The 16,553-nt window shown below is 29.7% G+C and overlaps 1 non-coding gene across 1 annotated transcript; it reads left to right on the forward strand.

The window, feature by feature from the left end:
* Window positions 1-7,942: 7,942 nt before the first annotated feature.
* Window positions 7,943-8,075, forward strand: MIR169G (microRNA MIR169g). The gene has a single exon (NR_120788.1). It is a non-coding gene; the product is annotated as a microRNA MIR169g (primary transcript).
* The last annotated feature ends 8,478 nt before the right edge of the window (window positions 8,076-16,553 follow it).

Raw genomic sequence — 16,553 nt, forward strand, 5'->3', positions numbered from 1 at the left:
GAGCTCACAATTAATCCCTTAGTAGAAGCTCAGAGCCACTTAGAACAATAATAACAATAATAAAAAAAAACATTTGATGAAATGTAGAATCTGCGTAGCCACTCAAGGAGGGCATAAGGTAGCTTCATGAATAATAAGAAATTTTATCGCATGAAATTAAGCCAATCAAAATACAATAAGAAAATATAAAAGAACAAAAAAATTCATACAACTCAAGGAAATAGGTCTCACCTGAAAGAGCTCACAATTAATCCCTTAGTAGAAGCTCAGAGCCACTTAGAACAATAATAACAATAATAAAAAAAAACATTTGATGAAATGTAGAATCTGCGTAGCCACTCAAGGAGGGCATAAGGTAGCTTCATGAATACAAATGCTATGCTCTTTCCAAAATATATGATAGATATAAGGACACACTAATGACTACTCGATCTCCAAACCTTGTGTCACGCCACTTATTGTTTGCACTTATGACAAATTCAATCAAACTCTATACTTTAATGAGATATTCAGACGGGAACATCTTCACCACAAAAGTGCATCCCTTAGATAGTCTGAATAAATAGACGATCAAAGATAAATGATAATGAAACTCATTTCCACTGCTAGTACAAATTATAACAAAAACGATGTACACTACGAATAATAAGATACCATAGGCTAATACCATGAAACTTCTCTAACCGATTCCTAATAGCAAGTTAGACGATGAAAGTGTGTATTCGAACATTACCTTTAAATCAAAGGAGACCATACCAAAACACCAGAAAAATGACTAAGACAATGTAAAAACAAATAAAGTACTAACAATTGAAATTAAAACATTTCAGAATGACTAGGGAGCTAGGGTCACATGATTCTTTCTCTCTACCTCAACCAATATAAACTATACTAAACTCCAAAAGTTGAATAACCTCTCTAAAACTAGAAGAGTAAAGAGACCAAATCTCATCTAAATAAACAAAACACGCACCTACCATAAAGGGGACTATTTGAATTTAAAGTAGAGTCATCGAACTAAACTATTGAAAGATAGAACCGAGCTTCTTATAACCGAGGGTCTAACAAAACCATACATCTCAAAGCCTATCTCCAATTAAAAAAAGGAACAAATGGTCATAAGCTTTTCCAAACACGAAGTATAGCCTGTTAACACCAAGATGAAAAACTAGAGAAACTGATGATTCAGATGTTCCGATCCTACAAACTATAGTATCGTCCACCAAATAAGGATCTCGAACAAATCAAAACAAGATATCAAGGAATATGACAAATACTTATACACTATAAAGAACAAATAAGACAAACATCCAACTAAGAAATCCTAGCCTTACTGCCACTATCCATATACGTATGTCATATTGTTTACAACCATACACAAGATTTCAATTCACTGCAATAAATTTTCACACATTAAATTAACACGGATTTCCATGAATATGATGTTATGCTTTTTAATTTTTACATATCAAGCCATTTTATTTTAATGTGAAAAAAACTTTCGAAAAAGACATTTTCAAAAATCAACCTCTAAATTCAAACCTCTAAATTCAAAGATAAAGATAAAACTTTTACAACATTTAAATGATATAACTGAAATCCAATTACTCAAAAGCTTAACGGTGCATTTTATATTTTCTTTAAGCTTAATTATTTTAACAACATGGAGTTGGATAAATCACCTAATTAATTAACTAAAGTATATGAGTTTTGAAAATACTATTTTTATGTATAGAAGTAAAAAGAGTGATATATGGGTAGAAAAGTTGGTGCTCTAATTTAGAGATTGTCTTGGACTTCACTAGTGGTTGATAGTTGTGACATGAGAATAAACTTTTATAAAGTAAAAAAAAAAAAAAAAAAAAAAAAAAAAGAGAGAAAAGAAAAGAAAAGAAAAGAAAGAAGTACTATAATTAAAATCAAAGTAAAACTTAGGATAAAAGCTTAATATAATCCAACCTTGACCATCTTAATGCTTATTATAAGGTTACACAAATCAATTTTGGACACACATAATCTCTGGATTAGTCAAAGAACCAATCATGTTTAATATTAATAAACTATGTATATACATTAAAAGAAAAAAGAAATGGTCTATGAGAAAGCATATTCTTTTGTGGTTCAACCTACTAAACATTCCCTACACTCTCTAGTGTGTAATAAATTCTCTAATCCAACAATGCTTTAACATTATTCTCTATTTTATTTTAATGGACTTTAAGTAAATTCTTATGCTCTTGATTTTTTTAAGCTTTTTATATTATACTCTCATATACTCCCTTATTATTAAATTATTTTTTTTACTTTACTTTTGACTTTTATTTCATTAGATGATTTCGTCCCTTAATCATTATGGTGTCAAATAAGGTCCGTTTAATAATTATTTGACTTTCTAAAACAAAATCTACAATCATACATTTATTCGAGTTCATTCTATTTAATAAGATTGTTTTTAATTAATCAACCACAAATCTTTTGGGAATATGAAGAAAAAAAAAAAGGACTATAATAAAAATATTGTAACGCAAAAAAAAAAAAAAAGGAAGAAATGATGACTAACCATCGAAGAAATTTTATAATTGTAATATGCTTTTACGTAAGTATCGATTTAATCTCCAAACTTTGGTTTGTAATGATTTAGTTTAAAATTTTGTAAAAATTTAGTTTTTAAATAACGCAACAATTTAGTCATTGTACTCTCAAATTTATAACAATTTAGTTCCAATTTTAAAAATTAATGTTAGGGTTTAATAAGATTTTTCGCATAAATAAACCAATAAACTAATTAGAGAGACTCAATTTTTAGACAAAATACAAAGTCTAAATCATAAAATAATAAAAATCGACATCTAATTTTTATAATTTTAGGCACGGGACTAAAACGTTAATGACTAAATTATTATTATATCATAAAGTTTAGAAAGCCAAATTATAACTCAATCAAAGGTGGAGAATAAAAGTGTTTTTTTTTTTTAAATCAAGTTTCTTACTTTTAATTTCGAACTATTTAAGTAAAAATATGTTATATTTTCTCTACTCACCTAATAATTATGCTAAATATGAAAGGGCTCTTACTTCAAAAGATTCATTCAAAACGCAATCCATCAAGTTAAATAACTTAAAACCTAATTGGAAAGGAAATAGTTGATGTCTTGTTTGAAATTTTATATGATTTATTGCAAGGATATTTCCATATAATAATTTTGAGGGTATTATTAATTATTTCATAAAGAAATAAAATCTTTAATTATAATTAAAAGCACACTAATAATAAAAAGGTAGTTATATTAATATTTTAACCATAAAATACCCTTACTTTAATTCAGCATCTTTTTATATATTTAGGGGCATATCAACCTTTTTCATTCCAAATCTTTCCTTAAAATGGTAATATATTTTTTTCTTCAGGCTTCTAATTAAGGAAATATTTGTCTCCCCCTCTCTCTCATGATTTTTAGTTCAACAAAACATGTGTAAAAGCAACAATTTTGAAAATTACTTCTTTTTAAGGTACATTGTTTTCTTTGGCAGAAATCTCTCTCTTTTTTTATTTATTTTTTTTTATAAAGTGTACATATTGTTATTTGTCCATTGGATTGGTAATTCATTTAGGTTTTCAATGAAAAGCAAAAAGGAGATTGGTTGGTTTTTGACCAAAAACTCATATTTTTCTATTTATATTCAACTTGCTAGTTGCTAGTATTAGGTTATCAATCCATAACAACCATGTTGGTTAAAGGAATCTGCCTTTTTTTTTTTTCATACCTTTAAACTTCAAGGTATATCCATTTAAATCTTAAAATAATAATTATATCAATTTAAAATTTGAACTTTGAAGTTATATTTTAATTTAAACTTCAAACTAATTATCGTTTTATTAATTAGATGTGTCAATTTAAATTCTTAACTTTCACAAGGGTATTCAAATAAAATATAATTAAGGATTTCAATTGATACAATAATCATTAAGTTCAAGTTTAAATTATATCGTTGATATATTTTATAAAAATTTAAGGTCTAAATTAAATTAATACAATTATTAATTTGAAGAGTTTAAATTGATACAACTTTCAAATTATACGTCATATCATATTGAGATGGAATTACAATCTTCTAATATATGAGATAATTTACATACTCAAACATTGTGCTACAAATTGAATCAAATAAGACCTTTTGACTAGTTGAGTTACTTTGGTTTACTTAGAATTTTGCTATACTTACTCGTCTCTCCTCCTTCAATTTATAAAAAAACTGGTTAGAATTCCAAGTGATCTCACATTTTATTTATTATTAGAAAAACTATTTGTTAGAATTCTCATCTGAATATAATTTTTCTTTTTCTTTTTCTTTCTTTATTTTTAAATCAATGCATGGTAAATGGGAAATATAGTTCAACCATGTTTTTATTAACATGTCTCTACACATTTTCACAATATGATATTTATGATTCACTTTTTGTTTTATGGATATAAGCTCTCATGTCTATTACGTGTTACATCCTCTAGTTAAGTGTGCCAAAGGCCTTTATCTCATATAGCCACATGATTTTTAGTCACATCTCCAATAATGTTTTTCTTGAACAAATTAGAACCATCAACCATCTTTTCGAATATTAGTTATATATTTGTTGGTGTACACTTACCCAAGACCCACTTTTATATTCGAAACATAAATTATATGTATGCATAACCTACGTACATATATATCTATATACATACATATGTACATATACATACATATCTATATATCTATGCATGTGTTTATATGTGTAAAGACATACACACATAAATATACATATATATAAGCACATCTTTACCATGTATCTTCATTTTGTTCATAGGATGTTAGAGACTTTGATCTCACTCCTAATAATTCATTCTTAAACAAGCACGACAAATCTACCCTCAAATGGTCATGCATATACGTGTCTTCCTTTATCTAAACTAACTTAATTATTATTTAGAGCATAAAAGGTCTGAACAGACAAAAATTCTTCCATGGCAAGGTATGTAAATGCTTTTATTTTAACCCTTTGAGCCCAATCTTTCCTTTCTATTTTTTATAGGGTAATATATTACTATGTATTCAAGATTTCTAAATATATATTTAAATCAACTTAGGTCGTACATCTTAAATAATAAACAAAAAAAGGCAAAGGAGAGGAAAAAAAGTTTATGGAAAATAAAATAGATAAAGAAAAAAAAGTTATGAATGGAAGAAAGGATGAAGCGATTGAAATGAAAAGGAAAGAAACAACAGCAGAAAATTATTGAATGCATACAACCACAACCCATGACTTGCCAAATCTTTCGACTTTTCTAGAATTACATTCCCATTTTGGTGGAATATGAATATCTACCTTTTTCCCATTACCCTTTTTGGGGATGTGGGGTGTATTTGGCTAATTGAAAATTGAAAGGACAACATCAAAATAAAGAATAATGAAAATCAAGACATAGAATCGAAAAATAATTTGTTTTAAATAACAAAACTATTAAAAATATTTATATATATAACAAACTTTCATGGTTATTAGTGATATATGTAGATAGACTTTGATAGAAACTGATACACATCTGTCTCTTAGCATCTATCAGTGATATTTTGATATATTTATATATATATTTTGGTACATTTCGATATATGTATATAGATATTTTGGTACATTTTACTATATTAAATTACTAAAAAAGAAAAACCCTATTATATCAAAGCTAGACCGAAGTAAAAATTCATTAAAATGTTGCAAAAAATTAGAACCCTAATATAGATATGATCATAATCTAGTATGGTACCGACAGATGTTTGAGTTTCAATTCTCATTTGCAACTTGTCCCTAGTAAAATGTTTCAAGTCTCTCAATTTCTGTTTGGTATCGTAAATAGATATTAATCTAGTGATAGATTTTTTTTAGAGGGAAACGAGATGCTCGAGGCTCTATCAGAAGCCCCAATAGGGGAACTGAAAGGACTCACATACATCGAATGTTATTAATAATAAAGTAAAGGTGTATATGTAGGGCTAGAGTTGAGCCCAAAGCAGAAAACTAGACTAGCAGAGCTTTGAAATTTAAAGCAATAATGCTAGGCCTGTAGTCTTTGAATAGTGGATGTCTACTACACCAGAGACGACCTAGCAAGTTACAAGAATCTTCTCAAAGGTTTAAAATGATTTCTTTTATTGTTGTTGAAGATTCTGTTATTTCTCTCGAGCCAAATGGACCAAAGAATAGCTAACCCTAATATAGATATGATTATAATCTAGTGATAGATTTGAAACTTTTATGAAATATTAAGAGTAATATTATTACAACTTTTGAAAGAATAAATTCTAAAAGTTTATTATTATTTTTTTCTTATTTAGTCACAACAAATATAAATACCCAAGAAACTTTCTATTTCTAAACCATTGATTAACCGAGAAACTTGAGCTTATAAAATGAAGATAAATTTGATTATATCAGCACTTCACACTTCCTCTCACCTATAAGCTTGCAAACTTCCTCTCACCTATAGGCTTGCAAATTAATCAGTAAAAGATCAAGAAATTAATATTAATTGAGGAAGAATGACATTACTTGCTTGGAACATATGATTGCTCTGGTACTATGTTAAACGACTGATTGATCAATTGATTCAAAAACTTAAGTTGATGTATTGAAACGATAAATTTAATCATATCCACTTCAACATCTATAAATCAAACACATTTACTTTGTGTTGCTAAAGTAATAATTGTTAGGATTGCCTAGAATTTATTATTTGACACTTCAAATAACCAAACACATGGGCCTGGAATGGGGACCTCAAGGGATAACATCCTCGAAACCTAATTGATATTCATACTGTGCTATTTAGTTATTTACGATTTTGGCCTTAGGTGGCGTTTAGAGAAGTGTATTGTATAAACTATCTAGCTCTACTCACGCTTTTGAATTTGTACTCAATTTTTTCTCTAATAAAATCGCATCTCTATACCCTTGGACATAACTAACTGTTCTGAGTCACGTAAATCTCTGTGTCAATTTCTCTACTATTTTCACTTTTTTTTGTTTATTTATTTGTTAATTTCTAAACAAACAGTTACCATAGTAGATTTTGACATAGTCATATTTGTAAAATCTTCGAGTGTTGAAAAAAAAATAAAAAAATGGAGAGTCTCGAATGAAATCACATGGTAGTATCCGTATGTGGTTGAGCCTTCAAATATGCAATGCATGCTCAAGTGTAACTTTGAGGAGATGACTATTTTTTACTGGAGGCTCGACAATAGTCGTTATTTGTTTGATGGAAAGATAGTTAAAATGCAATCAAAGTCTCACATTGACTAGAAAAAGAATAACCATGAGTTTATAAGGGAGAGCAACCATCTTCATTGGTAGTACATGATGCTTTTTTGGTGAAACCAAAAGAAAAGTCGTAAAGAAAATTCGTAGAAGTGTGTGCTCAAAATGAATAATACCATATTATCGTGGAAATATCTCAAGGTCAAGTACCCAAGAGTAACAAAATTAAAGCTCTCTGTCATCTTTTTAGGGTTAATGTTAACCATAGGCTTATAATTTAATTATATACCAGACATGAAGCACCCTCTGCCCTCACTCCTCCCACTCTCTCTTCTTTCCCTTTTTCTCTTGTTCTTATTCTTCATTCAGAATCTTGCTTGGTTTTGGGTCCAAAAGTGTGGGCTGACCAAATCTCTAAAAGATTATTAATTTAGTGCCCAAAGTGCTCTTTCTTTTGGAGGTGTGACAATGGTCTAAATCGAATAAGAATATAATATATATCTATCATTAATATTTATAATTATAAGGTCCCTTACCTTTCACTTTAACATCACTATAAATAGGTGCATTTTTGTGTACAAAAAACTTCAGCACTTGTTTGTGTTTTATAGTAATGTAAAATATTGTTTTAAGGCATTGCATGAAATGGAAGAGAGGACTACTAAGCCAAGGATGAATTGCCGGCAATGCATCAATATATATTTGATCTTAGTTTATGATATAATAATGTATAGACAACTTCTTCTTCTTTGTAGCCGGCAATTCCATTCTTGGCTAAGTGTGGCTTTCTTTCTCTCATGTCATGCCCAAGATGATGATGGTCGATGGCGACTATGCCGGAGGAGGATATATAGTTTCAATTTAATTTGGTTTTGTTTGTTGTTGTTTTTGTGGTTGTGTTTTGAGAGCTTTTGATATATACGTTCAAGAACTACATGAAATATATGGAGGATATGTGTATGGTTTACCAAGGTATAAAACGAGGAATTTAGTTAACCCCTTATAGGGGTGTAGGAGATAATTAATTAACGTGGCACAGTTTATCCTTCACTAAAATATTTAGGCACACTTCTATATGAATCCTTTTAACTTTTAGTTTGTTGTTAAGAAAAATAATAACTAATATTGCATAGTTTTGTTTTGTTTGACCCAGGTGTAATGGTAGATGGAAGAAAGCTAGAGGAGTATATATATCCATGGTTAAAGATCATATTTTTGCCTCCCGTGTAAAGGCAGAGGGTAAGTATCAACTGCTTACAACTAATTAAGACATGTTTGTGGTCAATTAAGATATGAAGTTGAAATTTCATTTTCATTTTCCAATCTTGGGCTCAAGTAAAATATTATATAAAAGGAAAATTACAAATAGAGCAATTAACTTCAAAGTATTAGCATACATATAGCAACACCTTAAAAAAAAATTGCAAACATAACGAAATTTATATATCACGATGAAGTTTATTGTTGATAGGTTTTGTTATATTTACAATTTTTTAATAAAATGGGTGCTATGTGTACATAGGTGTGGTATCGTCAAAATACCTTTTAATGCTTCAACCAATGGGAGTATTAAATTTGTTTAATTTTTGATAAATCCGAGGGGGAGTGTGTGTATATATATATATATATGTATAGATTTATTTACCTCGCCCACCTTACAACTTTTATTTTCCATGCACAAGTGGAAGCAAAAAAAGTAGGTTAGAAGGTCACTTGTTTTTGTTAGGAGATATGATTTGAACTTAAAGTGGCAACCTTGGAAGTTGCACCAAATTTAACTTAGAACATTCATGGTGCGGTAAAAGGGGACTTGATGTTTTTTCAATAAATAGATACGTTGAATCAGTTGGGTGCACCCAAGGCAATTAGGTACACCCAAGCATCTCCTAGACATTCCATAGCGCTCTCTCGTCACTCTCGCTTCATTATATATATAAGGAAAACAAATATAGGAAATAGAAGTATAGGGCTAGAGATAAGTCCAGTGAAGAATTAGATAAAACATTTATGTTCAAAGCAATAGAGCTAGGATTATAATTTGAAAAGTGCTTTTGGTCTAATAGTCCAAAAGCTCATAAGAAGATTTGATGTATTGGATGAAGTATAAAAGTAGGGTTGATTTGAAAAATATTTTTACAAAATGCGGTTGATTTTTTTGTTTTATTAGGTCACATTTCTAAATTCTAAGTTCTATTCCATTTTAATTTTGCTATTAGTTTGGAGATCTTTCTTTTATTTCTCAAATAATACACTTCCCCACGAACACTTTTCTCCAAAATATTTTCCAAAATCTAACTAAATATACCTTTTCAGTAAGCTCTCTTAATAACAACAATAAAATGATGCAAGTTATGGTTGTGAACTTTCCAAAATAATTATTTTTTTTTTAAATCGACACAAGTTAGACAATTTTTTTAATAAAAAATACGAATATTGTTGTTATCGTAAATAATGAAAGCAAAAATTATATTTACAAAAAACTACGAAGGTATATTTGATATATACAACACTATGCATCTAATTTTCTAAAAAAATAAATTATAGTATACGTGATAAGTGCGTCTTATGTATCAAACAATATATGAGATATATATTTATATTTTCTTTTATATATTGATACACAAAAAAAAATTATAATATATATGATGTATATTTTTATTTTTCAATCTCAATGTAGATGTTTCAATTTTTAGTTAGAAGTATATAAGAAAACAAAGTCCTTCCCTGAGGAAGAAAGTCATGAATTATATTCACATTAAATCAATATAAATCAAAATTAATAAATAAAGAAAAGTCAACATTATTAATAAGAAAGGAAATAATTATTTAAAAAGTAACCGATAAGAGATAATAGGTAATTAATGATATCTTAAGAAAACAAAAATCTTAATATAATTAACAAATCTGAAATTGGTATATTTTTTATTTAAAAATTAATTTCAGGAAGTAAAAATATGAGAGAGAATGTCCAAAGTTAAAAAATGTCGTAAATGTTTCCAAAATCTAATCATGAAATATTATTACATTTTAAGACATTTATGAAATAATATTAGTTATAAAGTAGGTTAATTCTATAAATTTTTTTAATATAATTACATTTATTGTAATCAATTAGCTAGATTTTTAAGTTAATTGACAATATTTTAACATAGGAACAAAAATCGATTGGGAAGGTATCTCTTAAAGAGATATCAATTCTACAATTCAAAAAGTGCGTTTGAAAATCTATCAACAACAGAAGCACCCTACCAAGATCGCAAAAGACTTAGATTAGCGAAGAGAATTGGGGTCTTTTTGCAAACAATATGGGATACACAACACTCCTCTTTCTAGAAAAATGTAACACCAAAAAATTTAAGGAACTTATTATGGGTATTACATTAAGTGGAATTGGAAGTTATGGAATTTATTCGGTGAAACAATGTACTTGTTGTTTTGTGTTAGATTAATTAAATATATATACATGATATGTATATTTACTTAAAGATTATGGAGTTGGGTAGAAATTGTTATTAATTATGACATGAGAGCCATATTTTCCCAAAATAATAATTATATTTTCTCAAAATAATAATTATTGTAGAAAATATAATTATAATTTTGGGAAAATTTAATTATTTTTAGAAGGATAATTTATCTTTTTCCCAAATAATTAATTATCCTCCATAATAATTAATTATTATTTATCTTTTTTCAAAATAATTATCCTTTTACAAATAATTATATTTTTCCAAAATATAATTATTTTCCTTTTCTACCTTAATAAATATCTTTTCTCCAAAATACAATTATCTTTTCTTTAAATAGTTATATTTCGACAAATACAATTTAATTAAATAATTTAATTCAACTTTAAAATTAAACACTAAAAATCTAAACTTTACTTAATTCTCTTAACCTACCATTTAATCAAAATTTCAACAAACAAGCCAAAACCTCTAATTAATTAAATATTCATCCAACAAATATTTAATTAATCTTAATCCTCACAAAAATCAAATAATTCTTATTAAATGAATTATGACATAATGCCCAATAAATTAAATTTAATTAAACAAAACTAAGATAATTAACTCCAAAATTATCTTAATTTTAGGGACATTAAAAAAAAAGATTCGATCCAAGAAGGTCTTCAGTAGGAGTAGGTCGAGTGAATCAAATGAGTACTTTAACCGCAAGAGAAAGTACCACGACAAAAGTAAGAACAAGCGGAAATTTTCTAAAGAAAATACCACTTGTTTCAAATGCAATAAAAAGGGTCATTATGCCAATGGATGCCCCGTTTTCAAAAAAATTAACCAAATGGAGATTGATGAAATTGAAAAGCAATCCCTGTTAAAGGTTATCAAAGCTGAAGAATTATCTTCAAAAGAAGAAGAATTCTCTTTTGAGAAAGAGGAAGATTTGCTCAATGTCATCCTCAAAGAATCTTCATAAGAACCTTCGTCATCCGAAAATGAGTCAGACAACGAAGATGCAATTCTCTGTTCTAGGTGCATTAATGTTCTCATGAGCACTCAGAAAGATCTCTTGGACATCATCGAAGTAGTCGATGATGATGCAATTAGAAAGAAGATATTTTTGAGACTTGGAGAGGACCTAGAGACTTCAGATCAAAAGTTCAAAGATTCGATGTATTTCAGCTTTCAAGCTGTGATGAATCAGTTATCAAAAGAACATGCTGAACCAGTTAAAGTCACGGACCTCCAGCATGAAATCAAGGTCCTTAAAAAGGAAATCAATGAAAACATGCAGCATATATCTTATCTTGAAAATGCAGTTGTTGCAATTCAAAAACAGATAATTTCAAAAGAAAGCGTTGAAACTCCAAGTAATGAGATCAACGTTATCAGTAAAATCTTTAATCATAAGTGGTTAACTAAGGTGACATTGAAGATTAAAAATTATATATAAGTTTGAAGCAACATCCTTAATCGATTCAGGTACTGATTAAAATGTGATGCAAGAAGAAATTATTCCATCTAAATACTTTGAGATAACCAGAGAGTCTTAAAAAATCTAGTAATAATTCTTTGAAAATCAACTACAAGCTATCAAAGGTAGATGTTTGTAAAGACGATGTGTAGCTATTGAATTCATTTCTCCTCGTTAAAGGCCTTACCAAGGAAGTAATTTTGGGTACTCCATTCCTTACCCAAATTTATCCATTTATAGTTTCTGACAAAAGTTTAACTTCTCAAAAATTTGGAAAATAAACTATCTTTGAATTCTGTAAATTGGTCGTTCAAAGGTATATTTCTTCAATCGAAGATGAGATTGTGCAAAGTCTTAATCTCATCTCAAAGAAAGAGAAGCAAATTAAATTTCTTCATGATGACATAAAAGGACAAAAAATTAGTGAAGAAATCAATAAACCTTTTATCCAAATAAAAATTCAATCCATCCTGAAAAGGATCAATTCTAAGATTTGTTTCAATTTACCTAATGCCTTTTGGACAAGAAAAAGACATATTGTGGACCTTCCCCATGTAGACAATTTTGATGAAACTCAAATTCCTACAAAGGTCAGACCCATTCAAATGAGCAAAGATCTAGTTGATAGTTGCTTTAAAGAGATATTTAATCTCCAAAAGAAGAGATTAGTAAGCCATTAAAAAGCCCATGGTCTTGTGTGACCTTTTACGTTAACAATTAGAAAAAGAAAGAACGAGGAGTCTCTCACCTGGTCATTAACTACAAACCACTAAATAAAGTACTCAAATGGATTGGGTACCTCAATACCTACTAGCCAAGACTTGCTTAAGCGTATCGCTAATGCAAAGATCTTTTTAAATTTGACATGAAATCTGGATTTTGGTAAATTTAAATTAACCCAAAAGACAGATCTAAAACCGCTTTCAATGTTCCATTCGGTCAATACGAATGGAATGTTATGCCATTCGATCTTAAGAATGCTCCATCAGAGTTTCAAAAGATCACGGATGACATTTTCAATAAACATCAAGACTTCACAATAGTTTACATTGATGATGTTTTGATATTTTCTGAAACTATTGATCAACATTTTAAACATTTAAATATGTTCATCAATATTATTAAAACAAATGGCCTTGTGATATATCTACTTAAGGTTAAGTTGTTTCAAACAAAAGTAAGGTTTCTTGGATTTGATATTGATCAAGGAATCATTAAGCCTATCCAAAGATCATTAGACTTTGTGGATAAGTTTCTTGATGAAATCCAAGATAAGACCTAACTACAGAGATTTCTTGGGTGTGTCAATTATATCGGAGACTTTATTAAAGACCTTCGAACAATTTTTCTGCCACTTTATGACAGACTAAAGAAGAACCTAAAACTGTGGACGACTGAGCATTCTCGAGTAGTCCAGTCAATCAAATCCCTAGCCAAAGGTATTCCATGTTTAACGCTTGTGGATGAAAAAGCCAAAATGATCGTTGAAATCGATGCATTTGAGAAAGGTTACGACGACATTCTTAAACAGAAAATTAACGAAAAAGAATCATTAGTCTGTTTTCATTCGGGTATATCGAATAGTGCCCAACAAAACTATTCCACCATCAAAAAGGAAGTTCTAGCAATAGTACTCTTCGTTCAAAAAGTGCAGGTTGATCTTATCAACAAAGATTTTTTTGTCATAATAGATTCAAAAGCAAGTAAATCCACCTTTGAAGAAGATGTAAAAAATCTTGTTTTAAAACAAATCTTTGCACAGTGGCGAGCAATATTATCTTGCTTTGATTTCACAATTGAGCCTATAAAAGGCACGAACAATTGCCTTGCAGATTATGTCTCAAGAGAGCACCTTTCATGACACAAGCTCTCAAAGCCCTCAAATGGTCCAAAAAAATGCTTCCGACCTCCGGTCGTCCTCAACCGCCAAGGAGGCCTCTGCCTTCCAATCAGCCTAATTCGACTACTTCTTAACTAGCTAGCTTCTTTAGAACAAGCTCTTCTAAGGACAAACACCCTATATCTCAAGCATCTGCACTCAATCCAATGTGTGCAAACAATTATGCTATGGATCTAAGCTTTCAAATGGTATCTAGGCATCATCAAGGTTCCTCACAAAGAAATCTTACAATTAGATCAACTTCAGATCCCTCAACAACTTTGTTGTGTCTAACAAGCGTCGTAACGTCAAATAGCCCAGCCTCTAAGCCTAAATCCTATGCTTAGATGGTTAAACCAGCAGTGTTTATACCACGAACATCGGTCACATGATGTCAAACAAAAATAATTCTAGAAGATGTAGTCATCGAGCCAGAATTCGATGGACCTTCCGTTCCAAAAATTTGTTACCACGGTTCAATTTCTTCTTGGAAGATATCAAGAAAACAAGACAATTTTATGAGTTCATTTTTGTCGATATCATCTCCACCGAAATTACTCATATTTCTGACAGGAATAATCGGGAGAAAATTGTCTATTACAAACTAAAAATTTTTAGGGTTCTAACACCATCCCATTGGCTTCAAGGGATGTTTATTCCCATAAAATTTTCAAAGCCGTTTAATCCTCAATTGTAGGCATATCGAGACTATATGGAAGTTTGGTACATGGTACTTTGACATGAGTCACACAACCACCCTGGTTTATTATGTTTTGTAAGAAATCTTACAAAACTAATTTTCCAAATTGGTTTAAAACATGGTGGAGAGTTATTACGGCCTAACAGAGATCTTACCCGTTGATGTCCAACGAGACTACACCACTTCTCAACAAGTATCTATCCGTCTGCACTTTCGCCGACGTATAGGCTCTCTCTTTATTTTCAAGTGCCTTGGACTTTTTGTTGGAGTCACCAGCTTTCATCTAGAGCAAAGATCAAAATCTTAGGAAAGATTTTGCCTGTCAAATATTAGGATAAGTATGACATTATTCCCATCTGAACGAAGAACAAATAGCGAAATGGTTCAAAACCAAAGTTCATCTCTCTCGAGAAGAAGAAGATCAGTTCCTTCTCGCAAAGAACTCAATCATGACCTCCATTGCTGGAGCAATGTCTAAAGCAAACCTTCAGGCGGTCATGGAGAAACAGTCGTCAACAATGCTTCTGACCACAACAAACAAGATGAACCTGAAGATATCGCAAATCTCTCAAATTCATCTGTCAATGATATCGATTTTGATAATAATTCTTATTACAACTTCGATAATTTCGACCCCTATTTGGACTCCCAACCGAGATGAAAAATAGATTTTTACTTTTGTAGTATTATTGTAAAAAAAAAGTTCATAAATAAATTTAGTCCTTGTAAACTTGTGGTAAAATTTTCCAATTTGCATGTGTAATTGCTGATTTGGGTGATCTTTGATTGAAGGGGAGGTGATGTAGATAACAGGTGATTGAAGCGACATGACCAACTGCAGGCCAACACAATTAGCGAGGATTGTTTCTGGTCAAGAATTCTTATCGCGAGCAGCAAATTCAATGAGACTAGGATGCTTGGGCAGTTGATGGAGGGGAAGCCAAGAGTAAGTCCCTAGATGTATTCTATCTCGGAGAATCTACAGTCATTGCACGATGAGACCAATCCCGACCATTCAGACAAAGTCGGGTGATGCCACATTCTTCAAAGAAGAAATTACCAAAAGAGGCTTGAAGACATTGGCATACATATCATTTCAGTTTTTTTTTTTTTTTTTTTGTATAATTGTATTTTGTTCGTTTGTAATTTTGCTTTGTTGATTTGTATTTTAGCTCTTGTATAGTATCTTTTTAAATTACGAAGAGATAAGGATAAGTGAGGCTTCTTTCCCACCCAAACCTTATCGTAATCTTTTCTTTTAAAAAAGAAAGATTCTAAAGAGATAAGATGTCAAACAGGGGTTCTGTCTTGTCTACCACCTCTTTTATCTTTCTACTTTTGTAAATTATTGTTGACACGTGATGTAACTTGTATGAATAAAATGATATCTCTGTCTTTCTACTTTTGTAAATTATTGTTGACACGTGTTGTAACTTATATGGATAAATGATATCCTGGTGAGAGATACATTTATCTATATAAGGGCACGTTCCTCAAGCCTTAATGGTATTAGAGCAATATTAGAGATATATATTTATATTTTCTATTATATATTTATCCACACATGAAAAAAAATAGATTATGATATATGTGATGTATATTTCCATTTTTCAGTATGATATCTACTTGAGATCTAGATGTTTCAATTTTTAGTTAGGAATATATAAGAAAGCAAACAAAGTCTTTCCCGAGGAAGAAAGTCATGAATTATATTCGACATTAAATCAATATAAACGAAAATTAATAAATAA

The sequence above is a fragment of the Cucumis melo genome, chromosome 5 (genome assembly GCF_025177605.1).
Source record: "Cucumis melo cultivar AY chromosome 5, USDA_Cmelo_AY_1.0, whole genome shotgun sequence".
Classification (NCBI taxonomy): Eukaryota; Viridiplantae; Streptophyta; class Magnoliopsida; order Cucurbitales; family Cucurbitaceae; genus Cucumis; species Cucumis melo.